Source organism: Eubalaena glacialis, chromosome 8 (assembly GCF_028564815.1).
Source record: "Eubalaena glacialis isolate mEubGla1 chromosome 8, mEubGla1.1.hap2.+ XY, whole genome shotgun sequence".
Classification (NCBI taxonomy): domain Eukaryota; kingdom Metazoa; phylum Chordata; class Mammalia; order Artiodactyla; family Balaenidae; genus Eubalaena; species Eubalaena glacialis.
In genome coordinates, this window is record NC_083723.1 from 106,631,926 (window position 1) to 106,646,668 (window position 14,743).

Consider the following 14,743-nt stretch of genomic DNA (forward strand, 5'->3'; position numbering starts at 1 on the left):
CTTAGGAAGCACCATCTGCCCTTGGCTCTGTGTTCTGAATTATCAAGTGACACATATGTAGGCTGTTTTCTAGGGTCGTAGTTCTCAAAAGAAGCCGGTAGGCTGGACTTTAAAATCTATTCCCTGCTGCGAGTTAGAATAGTACAGAAAAGACAACATGGGCAAAACTCTGTTTTTATATTCAGATAAGGAAAGCAGAGGGTATAGCTCAGTGGTAGAGCATCTGACTACAGATCAGGAAAGCAGCAGGGGAGACACTTTTTAAGGGGCTTTTTGCCATGCCTGTCAAAACGTTAAGAACCACTACTTTAGGAGCTGACAAACAAAGCATAAAATATGGATGGTAAAAAAGCACACAGATCATTAAATTAATACTAAGTATATCACAGTCTCGATATCTTTACAGATATTATATCTGTAGATTGTGGACCAACAGTGGGTTCAGAGATCACCAGAATGAACTTGCTTTATGTCAACTTTCAACCTTTAGTGAGTAGGTCAGTAATGAAGTTCTAATATTGGTGAAGTCAGTGTCGTACAATGGAAAAGCAAGTGGGCAATTATATGTTTTGAGATAATCAGTGGAAGAAATGAAGGAAAATGAAGTCTTCATGAAGAAGATAGGATTTTCTGAACTGTCTGAAGGAGGGGATTTATTAATCATGGATGAAGAAAAGGCACATAAGGGTCTAGTCCATGGTCTGGAAAAGGCTTATAGGTTTAAAAAATTTCATATGTGTGTATATATATATATATGAAACTGTGGAGTTAGAAAGTTACTTGGGGGATAGGCAAGGACAGGAAAGAACAGACTCAGATGTAAAGACCGTATATGACAGGTTGGGTAGTGAGACTTTCATTTGTTCAGTTTTAACTTTAAACTCCCTCCATCCAAAAATGTAGAAAAATGTCGAAAATGTCAATACATTTATAATGTAAAGGTGTAAATGAATATGCCAGATCCTTAGATAAAAAGACGATTAAGACATGAGCTTTTTCCCCACAGCTGATTGTCTAGGAGTTGAATAACAGTGTGTGTGAGAGATCTACCTATATATACCTGTGACATTACAATTTAGTACCATAGGTTCTTTAATTATAAGTTTAATAGAGTGCTATGTGGGAGTGCAGGATTAACAGCCTGGGAAAATCATAAAAAATTTGAAAGGATGTACAGTTTAATTGGATCTCAAAAGACGCAAAAGAGCTTTGGCAAGCAGAGGAAGGTACACGAGCTAAAGGAAAGAGGCTAGAAAGGCAGTGGTGTAATTGGAAGCAGTAAGAGAGAGGCTAATACATAGATGCTGAGAAGAGAATTTGTTTAGGAACAAATTTGAAATACCTTATATTTCAAAGGAAGGAGACTAGATATTTTCCAGCAGGCTCTAGTGAGCTGAGGCAGTCAAGAGATTGAAATGTTAGAGGTGATTAAAGCCACTAATAGGAATCCTATGAATAGGCCTGAATTCAGAGAGCAAATGAATTCACTCTAGCATACCGAAAACAGATGATGGGAATGGATTGCACCATATAGGAAAGAGTGTACCTATCAAAACTACAGAATGTATTTCAGTGCAATAGGGGGTTGATGAAAGAAGGATCTTGTTTAAATTAAGGTAGGATTTTCTGCAGGAGGAAGGGGGAAGAAGAAAGAAAGAAAGAAGTGGAAATTAACACAAACCTAGAATGCGTCAGTTGAGGTATTTAAAAAAAAAAATGAAAGGAGAGAATGGGATTACGGTATGAACAAAGGTCATGATCAAATAAAAATGGAGAGGCAGGATAGATGTTGAGTAATAGAAGATTATATGAACCCCAGGTTGGTTCATGGAGGCTACTAGCAAATGAGGAAGAGGAATAAGGAGAGACAGTCAGGAATAATGGTAGATCACAGACTGGGCTAACTGGTTGAATTTTATGTATAAGTAAAGACAGAAGACACTTTATATATAAGTAAGTGATAAGGAAGCATTAATAGAGATAATGTTTCTGAAACTTGTGGCAAATTTTCAATTAAATGGTTTGGTTAATACAGTGAGAGGTTACACGGAATCTAAGGTGAACTCCATTAAAAGCCACTGGTAGCAATCGCTCAGTGTTGTGAGAGAGGATGACTAACACTGGGTGATGAGGAGAAGGGGGTGAGACAGAGCCTTTCCATGGCAAGAGAACAATACTGAGTCCACTGCCATAACAAAGATGAGCGCTTCATGAATGAAGCAAGGCAGATAACCAAGGGAATAAGAGAGGAATGCCCTGAAGGTCTACATTAAGACTGTTCCCAGAAATGAGGCTTGTCTGAGAACTGACTGAAAATGGGAGATAACTACTGAGGAAACTTGTAGGAAAAAAAATTACCAAAACACAGAATTAGAGAAAAGAGAAAAGATGGATGCTGGAAGCTAAGAAAGGAGCGAGCCGTGTGAATTAGGCCGGGACGCAGAACATGCAGTGTGGCAAATGGCAGAGTGGGAGATTTGGTGGGAGCTGTCAGGCCTCAACCACTAGAGGGAAGACTATGACTAAATAAGTGGGGTTATGAGGAGATTCCAGAAAGCTTTGTTGGAATAATAGTTACAGAAAATGATGTGGTCAGTGGGGCGAAAGATAAGAGGGTAGGAGGGATGGACCTGAAACACAGGTTACCTGCAGCAATCCCCACAGGTCTGGACCAAACTGAGAAGGAAGGGATGCGTAGAGTGTGCAGGGAATCAAGGCAGATGAAAGAAAGCAAGTTGAGCAGTGAGTGCCAAAAATGAGGAGAACGTGCCTACCAGGAAAATGCTACACATGTGGCAGAAGGGGTGCTGAAGATAAGGTTTTTCTCTAGGACAAATATGGGGAAAAAGGAAGAAAGGTACAGAAAAGCAAGACTAAAGTTGCCCTCAGAAAGAAAGGAGACGTTAAGGAACGACAGACGTCAACTGGAAGGATAAGTCAGCATTCCTGGGCCAAAAGTCATGATGGAATAAAGAAAGAAAAGAGAGACTGGAGGCAGAGAAATGGAAATATTGTATAGTGGAGAGCACAGAAGGCAGAGCAGGTGTGTAATAAAGACCTCAAATGGGGAATCCTGTCAGAGCTCAAAATGGTCTAACTGGACACATTTTGGATGTAAAGACCGTATAGCAATGAGAAGTATACAGAAAGTGTGAGGAGCAAGGACTTGAGTAGGAGGCAGGAGTAGATTAGCTCTTGAAGCACCAATTTGGAGGGAAACTGTTAAAGGACTTGGGTGACAGGAAGTTTATAAGGAAGCTGCTTACAATGAATGCAGATAAAAACCCATTGCTGCCAACTTTAGAGAGAGTAGGTTTGACTTAATAGAGGGTGTGAATAGGTAGTTTGGCCAGAGGATAGATTATTGTTGGAGAATGGGTGAAGATTCTGAGGGAAATACACCTCAAGAGAAGTACTTTGCCTCCATTCCTTCTGTAGACAGATGGTAAATGAAAGGGTGATGGATAGCTAAGATATCATAGATTATTGCAGTGTGCCATTAAAACTGGTTGCTCTTAGAAGTTACCCTACCATGGCTAAAAGTGACAGACATTTCCTAGGGAGATTTGTATGAAAATATCATGGAGAGAGGGGAGAAGACGGAGGCTAGAAGCATAAAAACAGAAGATGGAGGGTTTAAGCTGGGGTGCCGAATATAAGGTGAGTAGGGAAGGGCATTAAACAGGGCCAGAAGGAGGAACACTGGAAAAGGGCAGAGCTGCGTATTAAGTAGAGAGATGGGAGCTAAGCTAGATTACAGCCAAAGAGGAGAGAGGATGTGGAGAGGAAGTGGCTAATAAGAGCTGGTGTTAATGAGGGAGTGCCTCACTAACAGAATCTGGGAATCTTTTCTCAAATGATATTTGAAGCAACAAGTATGACCAATAGAGTGACATATTAAAGAGTCTAAATGGGATGGATCCAAGCCATGGCCAGTGGCAAGAATCCTATGAAGGTCCGTACTGAACTGAGAATGCAAATGTATTCAGAACAGTGTGCAGGAAACAAGATGAAAGAAGAGACTTCTCAATCTATGAGAAATGATATAAAGATGGTAGCTGAAAAAACAAGTGACTGTAGGTAATATAGGTGTTTCTCTAGGGTCAATCAAGGAAAAGAGTGGAAGAGCTACAGAAGAGATGGGGTCATTTGAAGATTGGCAGGTACTGACAGGAGGGATATGGTACCATACTTGTACCAAAGATCATGATTAAATAAGAAAGAAGAGAGAGACTGGAAACTACATAAGGGAAGAACTATATGAAGAGTAGTTGAGAACAGGTGGAGTGGCATGGGCAGATAAGATGAGGAACACAGTTTTCCAGAATGAGAACTCTTGTAAGATCTTATAATGGGTCTATCTGGTCAAATGATGGGTCTTAACGCCAGACTTTGAAAAGCAGTATATACAATGGGAGAACAGGGCCCGAAAAGTAATGGGAAGTTTTGGTGGGAAGTTTTAGCTAGGTGGATTGGAAGGAGATGGATTAAGATGAACTCTGATATAAAGACAGGCCAGCAACCTTAAAGACACCAGGATAAATCTCTGAGCACTGGTCTATAGCATGGATGGCTAATACTGAGAGCTGAGTGGCTAGCGATCATGCCCAACTCAAAAGTAAAACTTCATTTGTTATTTTCATGTACAGATGGTAGATGAAATTTTGCTATATGTAATTAAGACGTGGGAGGGCAGACCACCAAAGGGAGATACAAATGAATATCTTGCAAATGCCACATTAAAGTTATCCTTAGAATTTACTCTGTCGTGTGAAGATTTTCTGAAAGTGGAGAGACAGCTCCTGGGGAGAGAACCTGGCTAGGGAGTGCTGTTTGGGAGGAGACTGAATCCACTTGAATGTAACAGAGACGGTAGCTAAAAAAAAGAAGAGAAGCTGAAGATAAGGCAGCATATTTCTTTAGGGCAGGATAGGTAGCAAGGGAAAAGGAATGGGAGAACAACATTACAGGTGCCCCCAGATTAAAAGAATGCCATTTGAAGAATGACAGGTATTGACTGGAGGGAGAGGATCCCATACTTGGGCCAAAAGACACAGAAGGAGGGGCGGGGGGTAAAGCTAAGAGGAGCACTGTATAGACGAGAGAACGATTCTGAGCAGGTGGGTGGTAATAAGAAAAACCACAGGACCATAACGATTCCCAGAATGGGGAAGCCTATAGTGTGAGAATGGGCCTGAGTGGTATGTTGGGTATAAGCCAGACTGCAATGACTAGTCTATATAATGGGAGAGAAATAGAGGCCTGAAAAGGAGTGATAGTCAGGAGTAGACTTGCTCTTGATGCCTTCGTGGGAAATTTTTAATTAAAGGGCTTGGTTGGGGGAAAGTTTAGAGCAGTGCTTCTTAAGATGTGTTCTATCAAGCACTGCCTAGGAATATGTAATTCTTCGCCCCACTAGACCTACTGAATCAGAAATTTGGGGTGGGGCTCAGCAGTTTATATTTTAACAAACTGCAGTTTGAGAGCCACTGCTTTAGACAAAGGCAGATTAAGAGTAATCCTGATTAAAAAATCTTTGCTAGCAAGCTGCCATATTAGGATTAGCTGAAAATTAGAGAAGCAACTGAGGAGACTTGTAAGAAAGGATAGTAGACAAGGAGAGAATGGCGACTAAAAAAGGGAAAAGGGCCATGTGAATTAGACTCGGGTGGGGAACTTGCAGGAGAGTAACATGGCCAATGGGTAAGGGCATTAAAGAGTGCTAGAGTGAGAAATCCTGGCACATGGGAGAGTAGGAACTTTAACAGAGTGATTTTATGTTAATCTAGATTGCAGCCACTCAAAAAGAGAGAGGAAGGAGGGAATGTGGCTAAATAAGAATTGAGGTTATGAAGGGGAACCGTTCAGGAAGCTTTGTGGAAGAGAGAGGCTGCATGGGCTGGAACTATATAATCCAGTCCAGAGTCTGAACAGTGACTGCTGAATATGAGGTGTTCGTTTATCTAGAAGAGATTACTGAATCTATGGGAATGATATGTACATACACAGTCTCTGAATGAAAGAGGGATGCTGAATATAAGGTACAGTTTTTAATAAGGCAAAATAAAGAAAAAGGAGTAAAACAGCAAAGTTAAAATTGCTGCCAGCCAGATGAGAAGGTATCACTTAATATTGACATAGAAATTGTCACTGATACCACCTGGAGGCATAGGCACCATAGCTGGGCCAAAGACCACGATGGAAAGGAAGAAGACAGGTTAGAAGCTATCTAAGGGAAAGGCTTATCTAAAGAGTAGAAAATTGGTTTTGAGTGAGGCACAGAGTGGGGATCAGGAGAGGAGGAAACCTCAAAAAGAATATGCATTCATCACTATGAAAGGTTAAGATATATGGGGGAATTCTCCAAAGGGAAATTGGAAAGAATGTCCCATAAGAGGGACATTAAAGAAGTTAAGGAAATACATTAGAATTTGCAGTAAGTGAGAGAAGCACCTGAGGAGACTTGTATGAAAAAATAGCAAAGAAGGAAAGAGCAAAAGATGGAGGTTGGAAACTAAATAAGCAGAAAGTGTGTGTGAATTAGTCTAGCGTGCAGAACGTGCAGTGTAGAAAAATAAATATGGAAGGACACTGAAGAGGTCTAAATGGGAACATTAGGAAATGGGAATTGGAATTTTGTCAGGGTTGTGTATGAATGAGAAAAAGTGAGGTTAAAATGTAGCAAAGTAAGAATTGGAGTATAAAGTTTTGCTGTCCAGGATGCTTTTTTGGAAAAATACTAGAAGCAATGGGTGTGGTCAATAGAGTGAAAGGTCAGAAACAGGCCAAGTGGGATGGACATAAAAGGCAGGCCAGTGGCAGGAATCCTATGAAGTTTATGCTAAACCGAGAATACAAACAAATGCAGTAAAGCGTGTAGGACACAAAGGGAAGACAGCAGGGCTTGAGCAGTGAGTGTCCAACATGAGGGGAGTATCTAGCCCAAAGGGACAGCTGAATCTGTAAGAATGATGTGAATGTAGGTGGAAGCTGAAAGGAGGGACACAGAAGACAAGGCAGCATGTTTCTCTAGGGCAAAATAAGGATCAGGAGGAAAGCAATGGAAGAGCAAAGTGAAGCTTCCCACAGATGTGAACGGATGATTTAAGAATGGTATCTATTGACTGGTGGTAGTTATGGTACCATATTTAGACCAAGATTGTGATGGAATAAAAAGGAAAAGAGAGTTTGTTAACTGAATAAAGGACTATTATATGAACTAGAGAAGACTTAAGAGTAATGGAATAGCAGCAATACAGATCAGGTGTGTAATAAAGAGACTCAGAATGGAGATTTCCTTAAATGTTCAAATTGGATGGGAAGGCCCAATGGTAATGAGTGGTGTATCTAACAGAGTTTCAAGGACCTGGATAAAAATGGGAATTATAGAGTAGACTAGCTCTTAATGCTGTGGGTAAAAATTTTTAATTAAAAGCTTGGTTAATAATAAAGTTTAAGGCAGTTTTATTAAGATGAATTCTCCTAAAAAGACATTGTTAGTAATCTTAAAACACATCAGGATTGACCAGTTAGGGAGCATGGGCCAGTGGTTTGTCTATAGAGAAGACTATTTGTATTTCTTGAGGAGTAGTTGGGAATCGTTAGGGAGGTAAACCTCACTAGAAAACTACTGTACCCTTTGCTATGATATAGGATAGTAGCTGAAATGGATAGTTAAGATATGGTAGAGCATAACAGAATAAGAAAGAAGAGGAGGTTTTCATCTAAATAATGGCAGCATTGCATGCATTAGAGTAGGGTTCTCAGTAGTCAGAGTAGCAAAAAGGCAAATAAGATGTGAATTGAAGAGACTTGGAATGGAGAAATCTGTCAGATCTCAGAAGGGGTCTAACTGGTTTAAAATGTTTGGTGTTAGTTAAAGATGACAATGAGTGGTGTATATAACTAGAGAGAAGTAAAGGCCTGCATATGAATGAATAGGAGTTAGAAAGTAGACTAGCACTTAAAGTCTTGCTGGGAAAAAATTTTTTTAAAGAATGAATATATATATATATATCCCTCAGAGAGCATTACATATTATTTATGGATATATGAATATTTATGAAAAGTATAAAATATATATGAGGATAAGTATTTAAGTATTTAGTGATTTTCTCTTAGAAGGGAAAGAGGTAAATGATTCTAAAGTGGTACAAAGGAAGTCTCAATTATATGTGCACTGTTCTATTTCTTTAAAAAAAATCTCAACCAAATATAGCATAAAGTTAAGATATAAAGAAGTGGGGTAGTAGGTATATGAATTTTGGGGGAACAGAACATTTTAATTAAAGGGCTTGGTTGATAAGAATGGTTAGAGGGGGAAGTTAGAATGAACCTTGATGAAAAGGCATTGATAGCAACCTGAAAGACACTGGTTTGACCAACTAGAGAGTGTAGGTGGGTCGTTTATCTGGTGAAAGGATGAACTGTATTTGGTAAGAAGTGAGTGGAAGTGCGCCTCAAGAGTGCACCTCAAGAGAAGACTAATGTACCCCTCACTATGATTACAGATGGAAGCCCAAAATATTATAGATGTTCATATATATGACAGAGCAAACAGTCAAAGGAACTCAGGAAGAGCTTGTTGAAGTATGATGTTAAAGTGCTCAGAAATTAAAGTATCATGTTAGGACTGGCTGTGAGAGAAACTGCTGAGATGTATTTTTAAAAAGAGAGAGAGAAAAAAATGGAGGCTGAAATCTAAGTAAGGAGAGGGAGTGTAGGATATAGGCTGTGGTGCAGAGCATGCAGTTTAGCAAAATGTTAAACAAGGAAGGGCATTAAAGAGGGCCAGGATGAGGAGCACAGAGAGATCAGAATTAAAAGTTCAGTGAAGGATTGTACGGTAAGCCAGATATCAACCAGCTAAGGAAAGAGGTGAGAATACCGCCAAATAAGAACTGCAGTATGATGTGTTGCTGCCCAGAAAGCTTTGTTGGAAAAAGATTTGAAGCAATCAGTGTAGTCAATAGAATGAGAGGTTAGAGAGCAATTAAATGTAATTGGACTTAAAATGGGCCAGAGCAGAAATCCTGGGAAAATCCAGACTCAATGGAGGGTGGAAACAGATTTCAGTATAGAGTGCAGGAAATAAGGAAGATGGATGAAGGTTGAATTGTGAGTGCTGAATATTAAAAGTGTACATATCCAGAAAAGATGATTAGATTCACTGGAATGACATAGCTGAAAGAAGAAGGAATGTTGGAGGAAATGTAGGGAGTTTGCAGCAAAAGGAGAAAGGGGAAAAGGAGAAAACGGATAGAAGAGCAATGTTCAAGTTCCTTGCAGATGGAAAGACATTATTTGAATAGTCATACTGATGGGAGAAATGGCTTTTGCTCCGTACTAAGGCCAAAGGTCATGACAGAATAAAAAGAAAACAGGAGAGGATGGCAAGTAAGTAAAGGGACATTGTGTGAATTAGACAGTAGTTCTGAGTAGATGGAATGGCAACAAGACAGATCAGTTATGAATGAAAGAAACACAGAACCATCAGGTCCCTGAACTGTGAATATAGAATGAAAGAGGATCCAGGCCCTGAAAAAGAACAGGACTTGGGTAGGCTGGCTCTTGAAGTCTTCGTGGGAAATTTATGACTGAAGTGATCGCTTGTTAAGAAAGGTTAGAAAGAGATGGATTAAGATAAACCTTGACAAGAAGGCATTGGTGGAAACCTTAAAGACATCACCACTGATTGACCTTTTAGAAGGTGTGGATTGGATACTTTTTCTAGTAGAGCAAATGAATGCTATTGGTTGAGGAGTGGTTACGGATCATGATGAGGCAATCCCAAGAGAATAACAGTGCATTTGTTGATATATTATAGAATCTGTGGGTGAAAGATAAGGAGAATGTTTAAGATCTGGTAGGGCAAATAGTCAAAAGGAGTTATGGAAGACCTGCCTGTAAGTGTGATGTTAGTTTGCCGAGAAGTTAAGGAGTCACGTTAGGACTGGCTGAAAGTGAAAGAAGTAACTGCAAAGACTCGTATAAAAAAAAGAGGAAAGAGGAAGGGAGAGAAGATGCTGGTTAGAGAAGGGATGTATGAATTAGGCTGGGTTTGTAATATGCAAGGCGCAAAATGGCAAATGTTACTGAGACCAGAATGAGGAATGCAGGTATCACCAGCTATCTACTCACATTACCAAAATACTTGTTAACATGAGAAGTTTTTACCTACATATCACCATGTGCTTGGGAAACTTGGTACAGTGAGTTAGCATTCTTGTGCTAGCAAAAACTTTGAGTTTGTACAGTCTGTTTGGGATAGTATATGTTTGCTGCAGACATAGTTCTTTTATCTATAGGTTTACCTCCTATGCTCAAGGTTTTTAAATGTGTTGTGCATTATTCCTATCATCTTCCCTATAATATGTGTGGAACAACTCCAGCAATTCGCCAATTGGTAAGTAAATGTTTCCCAAGAGTTTCTTATTTATACAATGCATTTTGAAAATGTATATGCATTTGTTATTTCTCTTGAGAACCTTTCATTATTCCACGCATTGTAAAAGGAGAATGCAATTACAGTCTTATATCATAGTATGGGATCATTTTGTACTACAAACATGTACACTAGTGAATGAATTTTATGTTAAATAATTATGTAGTTCTTTAAAATGGTTTATATTATACGAAATACTTAAAAGTTTTTATAATAGCATTTTGTGATGGTTGAGAAGATATGTTGGATTTTTTTTTTAAAGGAAAATGGTTATGGGCCTTTTCAAATTTAAGATATTGCAATATAACCATTTACTAAGAAAAACTGCTATTCAGCATATTTTAAAGAAAGGATAATGAAAATTGCTTGTACTTATAAAGCAGTTGAGCCAGGAAGAGAACTGTGTGGTGAGGCATTTATTAAAGGAAGAAAAGGGGGAGATAAAGTGATAACTGAAAATGAGACATAAGAAGGACAGTATGTGGGAAAGTACGTTTGTATAAAAAAGTGTAGTTGGCAGAAAGGTCAGAGATAAATTCAGTGAAGTGGACCTAAAACAACACAAATTGCAGCAATCCTACCAGGGAATAAATGGAAAACCAAAGCAATTCAGCAAAATATGTAAAAAGAAGAAATACAGAAATGGATTGAGCAATGAATGTAGAACAAAAAGAGGAACCAAAGAGGGAGGTATTAGTGAGCGTATGAGAATGGTACATACTCAGTATATAGATGGTTAATAAAAGGTAGAATAGGGAAAAAAGAAGAAGAAAATGGGTGGAAAAGCAAAATTTAACTTTAGATGGGAAAGATCATGTGAGGAATGACATACTGAAAAACAAGGTTTGGCGCTATAATTGTATCTGATGGAACAAGGAAGAATATAGGTGATAGAAACCAAGTAAAAAGAGCACTGTATGCATAAGAAAACATTTCAGAGTAACTAGATAAAATATAGGGTAAAACAGTTTCACAATAAGGAGATCTTTATTGAGGGCAGAAATGGACACAGGATTAAAGACAGGCGAAAAGTACTGAAGAAAGTGAAGGCAGATGGAAACAAGGAAACAAGTCAGAAGGCAACTACATGCAGTAGAGTGGAATATTAGAAAAAGGCAAAGTGGAAAAAGAAGTTAAGACATGGATAAAGAGGAATTCAGCTGATGGGGGGAAAGGGTGTCATGGAATGGAATTGAAAACTGCACATCCACATCTAGAAAGGATTTATAACTTCGTAAGTGGTACTGGACGAATTACGGAACAGGGACGGGTTGACTAGGGGGTTAAAATATGGCAGAGAAGAGAAAGAGGAACAAGATAGATACGCAAAACTAGAGTTACACATAGGGCTAAAGGATTCCATGAGAAGAAACAAAAATGAGACGAAAATGACCTTATTCAGTAGTAATGGAAATAGAGGAACAACAAAGGAGAGGAAAACTGCATGGATTACAGAAAGACAATGACAAAACTAGAGTCTAGTAAAACCAACACATGATGGGGATAATAGCAAAGAGTGGGTAAAATAAGGTGGTAGAACAGAGAATCTTGCCAAACTTGTTATAGTATATAAACTTAAAACATACGAAGTATTTATGAAAGAGGAGAAAATATTAAATGGGAATGAGAGTGAAATCAGGTTGAAAAGAGGGCGTTAAGGCTATATGTACCTTTTAATAGCTGAGTTCAAGGAAGGTTCAAGTTTTCAACAAGATCTAGAAGAGAGAGAAATTAAAAGTGTCTGGCAATGAGAGTGGAGTAGAGAAATGAGGGATGAGAGGAAAAGGTTAGAGCATGTCCTGCAAAATATTAAATATAGAAAAGAATGAGGGCTGCAATGAGTAGATTTCCAGGGTTCTATTCTAACACAGTGAACACTAAGCACTTTGAAAACAAGTAAAATTAAACAATGGAATGAATGTGGGATGGTTTAGGAAGTTTAAGTAAAAAGAATTAAAGTCACATTCAACAATGATTCTTGACTAAGAGGGAAGACAGACCTAAAAAAATGAAAAGTATAACTATGTAAAGTAGGCTGGAGTTTGGGGTGTGTCAGATGGAAGGCATTGTGTTGGTCCCAAGAAGGGATGGCTGGATCAGTGTCAGAGTGGGGGGCAGGGCTGGGATCCTTGAGGAACAAGGGTCAATGGCAACCGATGGGAGGCTAGAAGTGGGCAAGGGGAGAGTGCAGCCCAGGGAGGAACGCTGGGCTTCCACAGCAGTGATTCTTCCCCGGGTGCGGGGGGGTAGATTTCACCCAAGGGGGGCTGTGGGCATGGACCCCAAGGGAGGCCTGTCAGAACATCTGAGGGTGAGCAGTGCTCTGCTCAAAACAAAAACAAAAACAAAAAAATCAAAAAAGAAAACACAAAAACATTCCTGAAAGATGAGGCTGATAGGCTGCCTTGGGGGTCATGCATCCTTGGGTGAGAATCACTGGGTGGAAGGGGCAGGGTGGACAGCTGGGCAGAGAGGTGACGCATGAGCAGATGAGCCCGAGTCGGGCAGATGGAGGCATCAGAGTCAAGAGTGTCAGACATGGAGGAAAAGGACCCAGGACCAGGGAGACAGCGAGTAAATGAATGTAGCCAGCAAGGCACCTGGAATGATTGGGGGAGGGGGGAGGGGGATTACTGTCAATCAGTTGGGAGTGGATTGCAAGCATGGTGTCCCTGAGCTTAGGAGTCTTGAGGAGTAAGTTTGCGGGAGATGGAAGTGGTGACTGAAAGGAAGTTGGGTTGTGTGTATGTGAGCAGAGAGCACCGGAGGGGGTGTCCACGCAGAAGGAAGGGGCAGATGGGACGGGAGAGGACAGTGCAGGAGAGCGTCTGGGAGAGAGATGACTGCTCGGAGTGGGGAGGGAGGGCGGACAGCAGGACCCAGGGCTCTGTGCAGGTCCAGACTGAGGGCGGTGGTGTCGGGAGTGGGTTTGGCAGGTGCGGGGGCAAGAGGGTGGGAAGAAGGTGAGAGTGCTGCGGTGAAAGAGGAAGGTCGGAGAATCAGAGGCCGGAGCCTCCCTGAGAGCTGTGTCAGAAGAGTACGTGACAAGGGGTCTGGATGGAAACCTGAAAGGTTACAGGGAGTGATGTCGTGGGGTCGTGCGGCCCGGGAGGCAAGCTCAGCCTGGCTCATGAGCGTGGGTTGGTGGGCGGAGCGTGAGGATTCAGCACAGTGTGCCTGAAGCAGAGACGACTCAACTGAGTTGAGCAGTGGATGGGGGACGGAGAAGGGAGCACAGAGCAGAGGAGACAACTGGATCCAGCTGGAAGCTGCACAGACAGTAGCTGCAAGTGTTGCTGTGTGTGCCATAGAGAAGCAAAGCAGCAGAGACCTAGAAACTGGGCCCAGGATTAGGAGGTCAGGTGAGCTGCCTCCAACAACTGAGAGTGTGGCAGAGGAGAGGGCTCCGATGGGCCAGAAGAGTGAGGAACTGCAGGTGATGGCGCCCAGCAGCCAGGGCAGGAGAGGCTTGTTGAGAGGATCAGGGAACACAATGTACCGAGAGGGATGGCAGAGAGTTAGAAGGAGAGATTGGGTGTGGAGAATCTGCCCCCAAAAGTGGGCCAAGGGTGAGAGGAAGCCCTTGCAGGAGGAAGAGCACAGCGCAGGTAAGGCAAGCAAGGAACAGGGAGAGGTGGTATGAGGCCAGAGGAGCATGAGCTGGTAGGGGTAGTGGCCCATTGAAAATGCAAGAGATGGGGCATGGTGAGAAGAAAGGTCACAGAGGAGCACGCAGAAGCAATGACCTTCTTCATTCAATGTCGTGGACCCAAAAAGGTAGGGTGTTTAGGGGTGAATTTGGACAGCAGATGGACTTAGTATTAGCACACTGGGGACAAAGAAACTGGCCATCCTGGGAGCATGAGGGCTAGTCAAGGAAAAGAGTACTGAATCCTTCTCATGACTGACAGTGGTAGGGGAGCTGCTCAGGGGGTGGCAAGGAAGAGAAACAGGGACAAGCATCACAGGAGAAGGGAGAGAACCTTACGAGTGTGTGAGGGGCTCAGGGTGGAAAGGGGAAGGCAGCCTGAAGAGCTATTAATCTGGAGACTTTGGCAGATCTCAGGGTTAAGAGGGGTAGGATGTGTGGTATTGGGACCAGAAGGTAGGTGCAGTGCAGAGGTGAGACCTAACAGCCTGGGCATTTGAAGACCTGGGGCCCTCAGGAACAAATGGGTCCATCTCCTGAAACGACTATGGTAAAACTGAGGAAATTGGGCATCGTTGACACATTAAGAAGAACTCTACAGAGAAACCACTAGTAGGTAACCTCAGATATTTCGGATGAACTTAGTGGTT

The 14,743-nt window shown here is 41.3% G+C and overlaps 2 protein-coding genes across 2 annotated transcripts in view; one reads left to right on the forward strand and one right to left on the reverse strand.

Annotated features, from left to right (window-relative positions):
• The window catches only part of MEST (mesoderm specific transcript), a 62,227-nt gene that overhangs the window by 21,694 nt on the left and 25,790 nt on the right, over positions 1–14,743 (forward strand). The gene's annotated exons all lie outside the window — the stretch shown is intronic.
• Positions 1–14,743, reverse strand: part of COPG2 (COPI coat complex subunit gamma 2) — a 138,605-nt gene that overhangs the window by 2,506 nt on the left and 121,356 nt on the right. The window lies entirely within an intron of this gene.